We start from the raw sequence: 13533 nt of genomic DNA, 5'->3' as shown, positions 1-13533 counted from the left end.
AAAAACACCACGCTGAGCTCAAGTGTCCAGCGCATAAGGAGGTTTGGGCATTTGGCTTTGTCAAAGGTTCCTTCCCGGTCCAGCTTTGGGGCACTTGGAGTGAACTCGCCGACGGTGCCACCCAGAGCCCTGCGTGTCTACGGTCTGCAAACTCCGCCAGGAGCGGCCAGAGGCGAGTCGCCGCTGGAATCACAGCTGCAGCGGCCACCCGCCCAACAGGTACCGCCGTCCGGGCACTCACAGGACGGTGGCCCCGCCACCTGGAGGAAAGGGGGACGCGAGGTGCAGAGCTGGAGCTGGGGCTGCTCGCCACGCCGAGCCGGACTCTCTTGGGATGGAGCTCGAGAAGGGGCAGCAAGTTCTAGCCCGGACCTCCCGCGGCGTGCACCCAGCGCGCCGTGCTCTTCTGGCCCCTAAATCTTGCCCTCCTCGGACTGGCCTCCCCCCCCACCCCCGCCTCGTTACCTGACAGCGACCCCGGCGGGAGACTCTCTGCAGAAGGCCACTGTGGGGGGCGCCTGGGCAGGCGTGGGAGCCGACCAGCCGAGAGACGAGGCGAGGTAGCTAGGCCCACTCCCAGCGCGGGCCTCGGGGAGCGGGAGGGCGGCACGATCCGAGCCGGGGCAGTCGGCTGGTAACTCTGCCCCAGCCCCAGGCAGCCAGCCGGGACAGGCTTCGCCCCACCGGGCCCCAGGTCGCGGCCCCGCCTCCCACCCCGGGCCCGGCCGCGAGGGGGCGGGGCCTTGGACACCGGGTGGGGGCGGTACCTCTCCGCAGCCGCCACTTCTGCAGGCGAAAGGGGCGGGCCCAGCCAGAAACTACAATTCCCAGCAGGTAGTGCGCCGACAGCGTGGAGGCTGCTGGGAGTTGTGGGCGTCTCCGCCTCGGCCCCGAGTTGTGTGGGGGCTGGCTTTGACCTGGCTTCGCTGCAAAAATTCAAGTCGCCTGGTGATGATGTTGTGAAGTCGCCAGCCGGTCTCTGCCACGCCCGAAGGGTGGTTGGCAGCGGCGGCAGCCTCGGCGGCTGCTCTTGGGGTTGCCTCGGCTTTGGAGCTTTCTCTTCCCGAGGGAGTGCGGGTGGCGGACGGCAGAGCTGGGCCATTTCTGTGAGTAAGCCTTCCTGCGCGCTCTCGAACTTGCCCTTGCCAACTTCCTCCGGAGGCTTCCCCGGGTACTCGGAGGTCACGCGCGGTCACCCGGGCCGGAGGCTAGATGTGGGAAGGCTGGGTCCTCGCTGGGCTGCTGCCGCGCTCTGGGGAGTGGGTTGTTTCCCCAAGCGTGGGTGCACAGAGCGGGCACGGGGGAGCTCCGTGCTCAGGGTTCATCCCGGTTGTGCTTCTAGAGGATTAGCAGCATCTCTGCCGGGCAGCATCCGCTCAGAGCTCCATCCTCGAGCTGTGAGCGGCTTTCGTGTCTCTACGTTAAGCCTTAAGCCTCGGTCGCCATCTGTGATGCTTGCGAAAGGAGAGGGTCTGGGAAAAAGCTGTTTCTCTATCGAGTCGGGCTGTTTTCTTCTAGAGGTTGATTTTGCTGTACCTTATTCAAACGTGAATATTGGGTACTGGCTGATGTCCTTTCGGTACCAGCCTTATGATAACCCCCCAAACACTGGAAAAATTCATGGGTCCTAATCATAGTACAGAGATCAATCACTTATCCACGCACCTTTTATTTAAACGTGCAGTTTATGAACTCCAAACACATCAACTTTCACTGGAAAGTCATAAAGCTAGAATAGATCCTCAGAACAAACTGCAGTGGACTCGTTTATTTTAAAATCTGTTTTAGCGCATTGTTCTTGACCTTCAAGTGTTTGCTGGAGAAGGAAGTCCGAGCTACAGGGATCTCCACAAATAGCATGCTTATGCTGGTGGTGTGACACTTCAAAACAAACCGTGAAGGACGTTTGGTGGTGGGAAGGGCTGGCATGGACTTTATCATCTCAGCAGTTATTCCAGCTTTCTATTTTTTCAATTAAGGGATGTTCAACAAGTCTCAGTCAGCAAGTGTGGAAAAACTGTTTTGTTAATTCACAGGATGCAATTTACAGAAGAAGGGGGTCACAATGCTTTTCAGCACCTTGCACCCCCTTGTGAGATCAGTACATTCCCCTAATCATGGACCCTGTTGCTCTGATCTGAGTCTCAGAGACTTGCTTATGTAACTCGTAGAGATACAAACTGTGATCTGCTTTTCTTGAAAGTTACAAGAGATTTTGGTAGCTGCTTCAGAAATTACTGACCTTGAAGGTTGAGTAATTGCAAGGTATTTTTGAGTGTTATTTCCTAGTACTGACTTCCTGTACACCTTGGAATGAGTCCTGAACCCCTTTGTGTTATTTTAGTGGAAATACCTTTTTTCTGCCTGCAATTCATGTCCCCTACAGAGCTGCACTTTAAGAGCCAGCTCAGTTTGACTTGATAGTTTTTGACTTTTTTTTTTTTTGGCTTTACTTTGCTTTGCTTTGCTTTGCTTTTGGGTCACTCCTGGCAGTGCTCAGAGCTTACTCCTGACTGTGTTGCGGGATCACTCCTGGCAGAACTCAAGGGACCATACAGGGTCTGAGGATCTGACAAGCCCCTGTAGATTGCAAGGCAAGCATCCTTCCTGCTAAACTACCTCTCTGGCCGTAGGTTTGAATTTTCATCTCAAAGGTCATTTCCAGTTAAAAGATTAATGATTCTACTATTGAAAATATGAGCAAGGAGGGTTATTTTCCACAGTGGATGGCTACTTTTTGTGCCTCATTAGTTACCATCCTGTTTAATTGGTGAGAAATCTGGGTCTTAAGGTAATACATTAAAAATGACTTAATAATTGAAGGAACTAAGTTATTCATGGTTTCCAGTTATACCTGTTCAGACCTGCAGTGTTTTTATAATGAGGAAAAACTCTTACCCAATACTATGTGTTAGATATCCATCTAAGTCCTCACATTACTACGATGAGTTGTTTTTGTAAATAGGCAACTTAAAGCAGAGCTACCACATGGAACTGGGTGTCAAATCCAGACTCAGAATTTTAACATTTGAGCACCAATTTTGTACACCCTGCAACAGGATGCTTTTGTAATAATTCATGCATATTTCTTTACAACTAATGTAAAATGCATTGGCCTCCAAAATCTTAGAAAATCGGTGTATTTGGAGATAGCACCTTTCAAGAGGCGATAAGGTTGAAATGAGGCTATTTGGGTGGGTTATGATTCGGTCTGATTGGTATTATAGGAAGAGGAACTTTACACATAAAGAGACTCTATGTAGCTGTCTGCAAGCTCAAGGGAAACAAACCTTCTAAAACTTTGACCTTGGACTCCAGACCTGTACAACTGAGAAATGAGTTTCTATTCTATAAGCCGTCCAGTCTGTGATATTTTGTTATGGTAGACCGAGCAAACAAACACAGGGTTTCAAGGCAAAAGGAATGGTATGAATCTACTTCTGAGGTGTGACCCAGGTTTATAGCAAGATGTCTTAGAGATGGAGTCTAGGCTGGGACCTTATTTGGACAGTTTTATATGGGATGCTAAGGAGTTTTAATTTTTATCCTAAAGTGATGGAATAGCGTGTTGCAATAGCAGAAAAGAACATTTGATCAGCATTTTGAAAAGGCTACAAGTTGAGCCTTTGGAGGATGGATTAAAGGGATAAGGGCAGAGGCAGGGAGACCAGTTGAGTATGTATTGCCAAAGGGAACTCAAGTCAAGATTGTCTCAGAATATCAAAATGTCTGAATAAAACCATTGTGAACATAAGGAAGACTTTTATGGTAACCTTTAAGGCATATTATAAGTAGATTCAGGAAGAAGTTGTAAATAGGTGCTTTGTACATAGAGGCTAGATTTGATTTTGACATTTTATTTTCAGTAAGTAAATAAAGTTTATATATTTATATATTCAGGTATCACAGACTATTCCATAGTTTCCTGCTATATTTAAAAGATACTTTTATGGTGCTTACAGTGTTCTAAGCCAAACTCTCAGAAACAACTTTATGATATCTCTATTAATATATCCATTTCATGTATAAGATACTGAGGCTTAGAGAAGTTAAAAAGCCTGACTAACTTGGTATAGCGACATTGTATCCCTAAAACATACAAACTTTTCCACTTTCATATACTGATGTTCCTTAAGTAAATATGAAAAAGCTTGCCCTGGGGCTCCTATCTAACACATGGAAATGTTAAAATTTAAACTCGACCAATCTTCAGTCTGCTTTTGGTCTTACAGTGCTTTTGCTATATATCATTTATGTAGCTCTTCAATGAGCTATGAAAGGAGGGAGGAATACAAAAATAAACTGAGTAAATTTGCTGCAGGGAGTATACAGTTTGTCAGAGGAGATAAAATGCATCTTGCTTTCTTCCTTTCTTCTTTCTTTCTTTCTTTCTTTCTTTCTCTCTTTCTTTCTTTCTTTCTTTCTCTCTCTCTTTCTCTCCCTCCCTCCCTTCCTTCCTCCTTCCTTTCTTTTTCTTTCTTTCTTTCTTTCTTTCTTTCTTTCTTTCTTTCTTTCTTTCTTTCTTTCTTTCTTTCTTTCTTTCTTCTCTCTCTCTCTTTCTTTCTTTCTTTCTTTCTTTCTTTCTTTCTTTCTTTCTTTCTTTCTTTCTCTTTCTTTCTTTCTCCCTCCCTCCCTCCCTCCCTTCTTCCTTCCTTCCTTTCTTTCTTTCTTTCTTTCTTTCTTTCTTTCTTTCTTTCTTTCTTTCTTTCTTTCTTTCTTTCTTTCTTTCTTTTTCTTTCTTTCTTTCTCTCTCCCTCCCTCCCTTCCTTCCTTCCTCCTTCCTTTCTTTCTCTCTCTCTCCCTTCCTTCCTTCCTCCTTCCTTTCTTTCTTTTTCTTTCTTTCCTTCTTTCTTTCTTTCTTTCTTTCTTTCTTTCTTTCTTTCTTTCTTTCTTTCTTTCTTTCTTTCTTTCTTTCTTTCTTTCTTTCTTTCTTTCTTTCTTTCTTTCTTTCACTTTTTGGGTCACACCCAGTGATGCAGTGGGGTTACTCTTGGTTCTGCACTCAGAATTAACTCCTGGCAGTGCTCAGGGGACCATCTGGGATGCTGGGAATTGAACCCAGGTCAGTCACGTGTAAGGCAAACGACCTACCTGCTGTGCTATCGCTCCAGCCTTGCATCTATCTTTAATAAAAAGTATTTAAGAGAAAAGTGGAGAGTGGTGGGAAACAAGGCTTTATTTCACTTTATGGCTTCAAAGTTCGGTACAGGGACTGGAGCAATAGTACAGCGGGTAGGGCATTTGCCTTGCACTCGGCCAACCCGGGTTCGATTCCCAGTATCCCATATGGTCCTCTGAGCACCACCAGGGGTGATTCCTGAGTGCAGAGCCAGGAGTAACCCCTCTGCATTGCCAAGTGTGACCCATAAAGCAAAAAAAAAAATTGGTGCAAAGAGGCATTGAACTAGAGGGTGAAGATGGAGGGGGCTTTAAAGGTAGAAGAAACAGCAAGACCAAAGATAAAGGGTTGGGGATTTACTGATAAGTTGATTTTATAAATACGGTATTTGGGTTGAAATATGTTGTGTGGTTGGAGAGGCCAGTTTTGTGAGACAGGATAGCAGATGTCTGGGATATCTTGACCCTGGGAATAAGGTACAAGGAAGATTGTAAGTATTCAGCCAAACTGAAATAAGTTATTTGCAAATTTACAGCTAACTCCTGTCTTCATTGTATCACAACTCCCTCAGTATTTCCAGTTATCTAGTATGGCTGTGATTTAATAATATGGGCAAAATATGATGGAATCTCAGCCTCTTTTGTTTCTGGTCTATCCATTTCTGAAATTTATCCTGTAATTTTGACTCCTGATTTATTTCCCAAGTCACTTTCTATCTAGAAACTGTATGATGAAGTTCAGACTTCTTTATCTGAGCTGGTCAGATTGAAAGTTTCCAGGGCTGTTTTCAGAATCCTTCCCACTCAGAGTAGACTGTCCACTGCTGTCAGACCGCCCCTCTCTGCTGTTTGCTCTAAGGCCTCTCTATTTTTCCATTGTCCTTTACCTGCCATTTATACTACCTAAATATTTCCATCCTTGAGGAGCTTGCTTGAATTTATAGCCATGAAGCCCGGAATGAGCTTCCCTAGCAGTGATCATCTGTACAACAGTTCTGCTCCGCTATTCTTTAAGTATGTCTTATCTGGTGATAATCTTGCTTTCTTAGATTTCTTAGATCTATATTATATCTTAGATTTGTTAGCTTTTTAACCTCCCTCAGGAGAGAAACTGTAACATACTGCTTCTTATTTCTCCTCTGTATTTAAGTTTAATTGAAGTGAGATTTAATTTTTTTAATTTTTATTTTGGGTTTTGGGTCATACCTGGCTGTATTGAGGGCTTATTCCTGGCTCTCTGTTCAGGGATCACTTCTGGCTGGGATTGAGGACCATATGTGGTGCCTAGGGTCTTAGTTGCATATCATTGCTATTTGCCAGACATCCATTCTCTTTCGAAAACTTGACCAGCCATGAAAAAAAGGGATAATTAAGATTTAGAAGGGTCTAATTTAAGATTGTTGCCCTGTGTTATTCAGCAACAGAATTGATCATTATTCGTTAGAATTCCCCACCTGCTCACTTAGTAGTTTGTTTCAATAGTAAATAATTATTATATTGCTTGGACGATTGCCGTTATATTCATATGTGTGTGTGTGTGTGTGTGTGTGTGTGTGTGTGTGTGTGTGTGTGTGTGTATCAGCAAGGAGGAGGTAAAGGAGACGAAGGCATTTTATCCCTTCCTTCCTAGAAAAAGTCTTCCAGGAAGTAAATTGTAATACATGTTGGTGGTAGGGGGGATTTAGCCCATGAGTTAGAGAATGCAGTTGGTCAGAAAGGCTAAATCAGGTTAGGTAGACTGATAAGGTATTCCTGAGGGTGACGTTGAAATGTAGACCTCAGAAATGAGAAGTAATTGCCATATAAAGATCTGAGAGGAAAGGGTACTTTAGGTGCTGAGAGCCAGAGATAAGAGGTACTGTGGTGAGGGAATGAAAGCCAGTATCAAAAGCTCTGGGTTTTCCTTGGTCAGGGAATGGTGCAAGGGGAGAGGAAGGGAGGAGGCTGTAGACCCTGATGTGAAGTGTAGGTTTTACTCCATGTTATAGGAACCCTTGAAATTTGCTTTTGTTTTGTTTTGTTTTTCAAGGAATCTTTTTAAAAAAACGTTATTCTTGCTAATTTATAGAGAAGAGTACTGCTGAGTGTGGCCAGAAGACAGAAACAAACAGAAAACCAAAAGGTAACTGGAAGCAATAAAGAACCTGGTCCCACTTGAAACTCTTAAAAATGCCAAACTGGCAGGAAACAAGGAAGGGAGCTCGTGATCCCATCAAGAAACTAGAGAGAGCATTGTAAATTGTAGGTCCTAGGAGAGCCCCTGAAGGAAAATGAAGGGGGAATAGTAAATGATATTGAGCCAGAGGCAACATAGATGACAGCTAAGAAGGTATGATAGGATTGGTTAGTAGGGGCTGAGGGAAAGTGGCTCCAAGAGAAACCAGATCCTAGTGTGGTTGATGTATGCCTGAGAGACAGGGAAAAGACAATGAGAGTAAAAAATTCTAAAGAAACTTGGGTGAGGAGAGAGGACAGGAACTAAGGGAAGACCAAAGTCCTTGGGAAGGGAGATTGTAAATGTTTAAATCTAGTTTTAGTGAATTGGGAGACTTTTGAGTATGATAAGTGCCAAGGAAGAAGGGTGTAAGATAGGGATAGTTGATGAGCAGATTTAGAGAAAGCAGGAGATGGTTTAGTAACATATTACTTTATTATTTTTTTATACACACATACACCAGGGTAGAAAAATTGAAAGGTCAATTTTAAAAAAAAAAGTTCTTTTCTGTCTTCTAACCACCAGTTTCTCTTCTAAAAGAATTGCTTGTTTACATTCCCATCAGCAAGTAGACAAGTACATGATTGTGAATACATTTCTATTTAATTCTCGGAGTTTGGAGAGAAAGCAAGCTATAGGTATGTGGATTAATCAGTGGGAGGAATGAGAGTAAGAGAGTAAGAGAGGTAGGTGACAGAAAGGTACAGTCTGGAATTGTCTCAGATAAAGATGCTCAGGAGGAGGGCTGGAACAATAAAACAGCGGGTAGGGCATTTGCCTTGCAGACAGCCACCCAGCATCCCATATGGTCCCCTGAGCACCACTGGGGTAAGTCCTGAGTGCAGAGCCAGGAGTAACCCCTGTGCATCGCCGGGTATGACCCAAAAAGAAAAAAAAAAAAGATGCTCAAGGGGGTAATGAGGCATGTTCTAGTGCTTCATTCACTGGTGTGTGGCATGTGGTTGATCACCAGATTTTCAGCTTCCCCACTCCATGTGGCTTATATGACTTTTTCAAGAGAACTTAACTGTTTCATTTTATTTTAAAATAACAACATAGAAATGGACTTCTCAAAAACTTTTCACCTAAGGGGACCAAGAATGTTCAGCTCAAAGGTAGAGCAAAGGGTTCATAATTATAAGCCAGCTTCCCCCAACCACCAAAAAAAATAAAAATTAAAAATTCCATCCCTTTTGTAAAGTACATGTCTGGAGGCCAGGTGCCAAGCTCTGCCTTTTGCTCTCAGTGCTTTCTGACATGGGCTGGTCGTATTATTCAGACCAGTAGTATAAGTCAAACAAAGGAACCTTGTTGCTTAAGAAAGAACACTCTGTCTGGAGGAAGAAAGGAAGAGGAGAAGATTCGAAACCAAGAAAAATGCGTGGAAATGAAACTGCCATTCTTAAAGCACATCATTTACTTTAAAAAGGTTTTTTGTATTTGAACTATTTTCATCCCTTTTAGCTACTAGCAAGCTAAACCACTGAGGACCATTAATGAGATTCATATGGGACATTTTGAGGCTATTTCAGAGGATAATTTCTTATTTGATGTGGGTCATATTTTAAATATTCACAAACAGCTGCAATGCTTTTGCAGAAACCAAGATAAAACCAAGTTAAGAACCTCATTTAGTTCTGACTTTTCCTGTGAAACTGACAACTACCTTCTTTTTTGGTCAGTACAAATAAAATGTCAAATATTTGATATGCCAAAAACAGTAACAATAGGTCTCATTCCTCTGACCCTGAAAGAGTCTCCAATCTTTGGGAAAGACGAGTAAGGAGAGGCTGCAAAAATCTCAGCCTCTGGGAGGAATAGAAACGTTACTGGTGCCCGCTTGAGTAAATCGACTAACAACGGGATGACAGTGATAGTGATACAAGTAAAATGGGTGCTGTGTTACTATTATGAAAATGATAAATCTCTCTTTTAATAACAAGTACTATTAACAGCACATGCTTACTTAGGGTTTTGCATAAAGCAAAAACTCCCTTCAAGTGTTCCATCAAAACTTAATTTTGTTTCTTTTTTTCTTTATTTTTTTTGGGGGGGTCACATCTGGCAATGCACAGAGGTTACTCCTGGCTTTGCACTCAGGAATTACTCCTGGTGGTGCTCAGGGAACCATATGGGATGCCGGGAATTGAACCTGGGCCGGCCGCGTGCAAGGCAAACGCCCTACCCACTGTGCTATCGCTCCAGCCCCTTAATTTTGTTGCTTAAGTCAGTTTTTTTGTTCAGTTGATATTGGACTGAAATGTATTAATAATTTTGTTCATTAAATTACTTCCCTAATTTAGTGTGTATTAATGTTTTAGATCTTTAAGTTTATAGTTGGGCATGTATTGTGAACCTCTTGGTTGCTTTTTGGTTTAGGATATACAAATATAAGATTATCAGGGGGTCTGGCGATAGTATAGAAGTAAGGATATGTACCTAGCATGTGCCTGTCCCTGGTCAGTTCTGAGCACCACATGGTCCCCTCAGTATCACCAGATGCCGTTCTAGAGACCCGAGAACAACACTGGAGCAGCCTAAGGAATCCCTAGCCATTGCTTCCTTGGGCCATTACATTGAACCATCAGTCCAGTTAGCCAAGAATTACAGGTGGGGCTCCCAAGTCTTCTTAGCTGCCTCCCACTCTCTAAAAATAAGATTACATTCCTTCTAGAAATTCACACTGTAGTGATAAAGGATAAGTGAGCACATAATAATCTGGGAACTATAAAGAGGGAGAGTCAGTAAACACTGATTAAGAGGTTAATCACAATGAAAAAAATTGTTTTTAACGTTTTCTAAACCTTGTTTTCCACTCTGTATTTATAATCCACTCTATTTCTCCATAGCAGTTAACAGTAAAATTCTCATATAAAGAGGAGGATTGTATTTTTCTTGGAAGACTGTAAAGAAAAGACTGTGTTTATTCATCACCTGCCTAGGAAAAGGCCATGAGGTGAGAAAAGTATCTGGCCACAGTGCCAAAGGTAACCTGCTAAATCCCCAGTGTTAACGGGAAGAAAGAAAGAAGCATTTGGGGAACCAGCCAAAGGCAGAAAAACAGGTCCTAGGGTTCAGTCCCAAACACCTCCTGGGTTCTCTGATAACTGGGTTATCTGATTTCTCTGCCAGCAGCACACTGGCAGCAGTAAAGTGTAAAAGTTGATAGCCTCTCTGGGAAAGCAAAGTTAGAAGTAGACTTAAAATTAGCAAGTCGAGATTGGTATAGAAAGAAAACAAATAGAGCCCTTTAAAAGTATATAGTTGGATGCCAGATTGACTTGCACGTGGCTGACCTGGGTTCAGTTCTCAGCATCCCATATGGTCCCCTAAGCACCGCCAGTAGTAATTCATGAGTGCAGAGCCAGGAGTAAGTGCTGAGCATCACCCCCCCAAAAATAAATAAATAAAATAAAAATTTACATGGTTCTAGTATATGGTCAGTATACTGACCTAGTTTATGGTCAGTAGTGACTTATGTATAGTAATTACTTGTTATAGTCATTCTAAGGACTTTTTCACCTCTCCTTCAGAGGGGTGATTTTTTTTGTTTTGTTTTGTTTTGGACCTATGTTCATTGCCATGCCCTTTTGTCAAAAAATGTAAGCACCAGGATTTATAAAACTAATAATAGTAATAATAGTAATTTTTAAACAGTGTGCTATACCATACCCATAGACTGTCAGCATCTTTCCACCACTGTGTCTAGGTCCTCTCTCACACTTTTAGTAAATTCAGCCCTTAGTAAATTCAGTTATTTAGGAAGACTCCCAGTGTGGGTTAGTATTGACCTTGTTTTTGTTTTGTTTTGTTTTGTTTTGGGTCACAACCAGCAGTGCTCAGGACTTATTCTTGGCTCTTTGTCCAGGGACTTAGGGGCGTTGGTGGTATAGTGGTGAGCATAGCTGCCTTCCAGGGATCATTCCTGGCATGCCTTGGGTATTGTGTGGGATGCGAGGGATCTAATACAGGTTGTCCATGTGCAAGGCAAGCTCCCTACCTACTACATTATCACTCTGGCCCCTTACATTGGCCATTTTTTTTTATTCCATTAATTTGTTTTTTCAGACTCCACATGAGAGACATCATTCAGTGTTTGTCCTTCTTTCCTTTTGCCTTTATCACCTTTCTCACTCAGTGTGATACCCTCCACTTCCATCCACATTATTGCCATGTCTTGACTTTAGGGGGGAATATCTTACTACCAATAAATCTGAAATACATCTGTGGGAAAAAGGCAGTACTAATGATTGTGGCTTTGCCAGTAGTTGTCCATGCAAGGAATGTTTGCAACTTTGACATATGTTCTAGGCTTATGGGCTAGAGCCCTGCATAGCTCATATCTCTTACTGGAATCCTGGTGAGTATTGGGTAATATAGATGGCTTAACTCATGTTTCTCATGTAGTCTCGTTTTTTCCCCTTCTGCAGATTGATTGGTTCCTTTAACAAATATTACTGAATGCTCAGTATTTATGAGATGTTAAAATATAGGTGGACTTTATTGAAATAGGATGTGGGTTTTTTGGTTTGGGTTTCTCATTTTTTTTCATACTTGGACCACGCCTGGCAGTGTGCAGGGCTTATTCATGGTCCTGTGCTCAGGGACCATATGGTCCTGGCAGTGCACAAGGACCATATGGGATGCGAGAGATAAAGCCAGGGTTGACTGCATGTAGAAGAAGCACCTTAACCCCTGTACTATCTCTCCATCCCAGGGATGTTTTTTTAATCTCTTTACTCCACTTATTTTTGGCAAGTCAGAACAAGTAGTAATTACAATGAACAGTAATATACCTATATTATTTTCTTGGTACTGTACATAGCTCACTTAAAGACAAACAGATTTAGAGTTCTTTTTTAAGAAATATACGTAAAAACAGATCATTTTGCTTCATTATAAATATACCCAGTTTTGGTATCAGATAATTCATTCCTAAGAGCAACAAATTGGGAGCTTATTTGTACACTGTCTTCCCCTCCCCCAATACACACACTAATCAATATGTGAATTTGCAAAGTGAAATGGAGAGGATTATATTAGAAATTCTCACAGGCTTTTGGCAAAATATGTGCACGCACATCCCCCATACTTCAGATTCTTGCCAGCAGAGTTCAGAGGTTAGAGCTCCCAGCTTTAGGAAAACACAGACTTCAGTTTGATTCTTGGCTCTTACTAGCGTAGACAGTTTGACCTCTAAACTTGAATTTCCTTATCTATAAAATTTTGACAATAACTATTCAGCCACAAGTATTTTTTTGAGAATTAAAGGGAGTCATGTGCTTAAGGCATTTAAGCCAATATTTAGCACATAATATGCTCCATCATTGTATCAGTGTTAGTGATTATTAGAAAAGTATTAATTTAGAATAGAATTGAAAATACGAAAAAACTGGCATTTTCTCAGAGTATTTGAGAGTTGATCAGATCTGGAGAAAAGCTATACTAAACAAACTCACTTAAAAAAAAAAGAAACCAATAAATAATCCAGAATGTTTGCTTTTAATATGCAGTAGAATTATCAAGTGAAATGTGTGTGCCTGCATGTACATTCAGAGGACATTTGACCTGTAAGGAGCAGTATAGTAAGGGAATAATGCAAGAGGGTGGTTTGATAGCGGTGGGCACCCCAAAAGCTATCTTGGCTCAGAGGAAGCAGACGGCTGAGGCTTGAGAATCTGGCGAACAGTATTGCAGTTGCCAGTTGCCAGTTGCAGAGAGAAGGGCCATAAGCATACGCTTAGAGATCAGATTCATAAGAACTGGTAAAGTAGATGAGTAGCCAGGATTGAGGGAAAGAAAAACGACTCAGACTTTTGGCTCTGCTGATCTCTGGATTTAGTATCTAACTAATTAATAAAGCAAGAGAAGAAACAGATTTCATGGGCAGATAGTTCAGTTTGAATGCTGTGAATTCAAGGTACTGGTTGTAAAGTAGTCATAGAGATTTCTCATTGGAAGTCAAGAAGTGATGGGCATTGGAAGTGCCCATCTGCACTGACGATTAAGTCTTGGGGAGTGTATGTCACATACTTGAGAGCAAGGCCTTTGAAATCGATGAGATACATGAGGAGCGGAAGGAGAGATCGGTGAGTGAATTCTGAAGAATGGGGATTACTAGCTATATAAAGGCAGGCGGAAGAAGAGGGCCCCTTCATTTCCTCTACCACTTCATCTGGACAGTGAGCTCTCCTGAAGTG

The 13533-nt window shown here is 42.4% G+C and overlaps 2 protein-coding genes across 4 annotated transcripts in view; one reads left to right on the top strand and one right to left on the bottom strand.

The window, feature by feature from the left end:
- The window catches only part of STRADB (STE20 related adaptor beta), a 31508-nt gene extending 30739 nt beyond the window's left edge, over positions 1-769 (bottom strand). The window contains exon 1 of the mRNA XM_004601273.2: positions 466-769. The gene's annotated coding sequence lies outside the window, so the exon portion shown is untranslated. The remainder of the gene's footprint in view (positions 1-465) is intronic.
- Positions 770-889: 120 nt separating this feature from the next.
- TRAK2 (trafficking kinesin protein 2) overlaps positions 890-13533 on the top strand; it is a 71592-nt gene continuing 58948 nt past the window's right edge. For all 3 annotated transcript variants that reach the window (XM_055120148.1, XM_004601272.2, XM_055120147.1), the window contains exon 1: positions 890-1106. The gene's annotated coding sequence lies outside the window, so the exon portion shown is untranslated. The remainder of the gene's footprint in view (positions 1107-13533) is intronic.

The sequence above is a fragment of the Sorex araneus genome, chromosome X (assembly GCF_027595985.1).
Source record: "Sorex araneus isolate mSorAra2 chromosome X, mSorAra2.pri, whole genome shotgun sequence".
Lineage (NCBI taxonomy): Eukaryota > Metazoa > Chordata > Mammalia > Eulipotyphla > Soricidae > Sorex > Sorex araneus.
The sequence above is the reverse complement of the archived record's forward strand: the minus strand, read 5'-3'. Positions and strand labels throughout refer to the sequence as shown.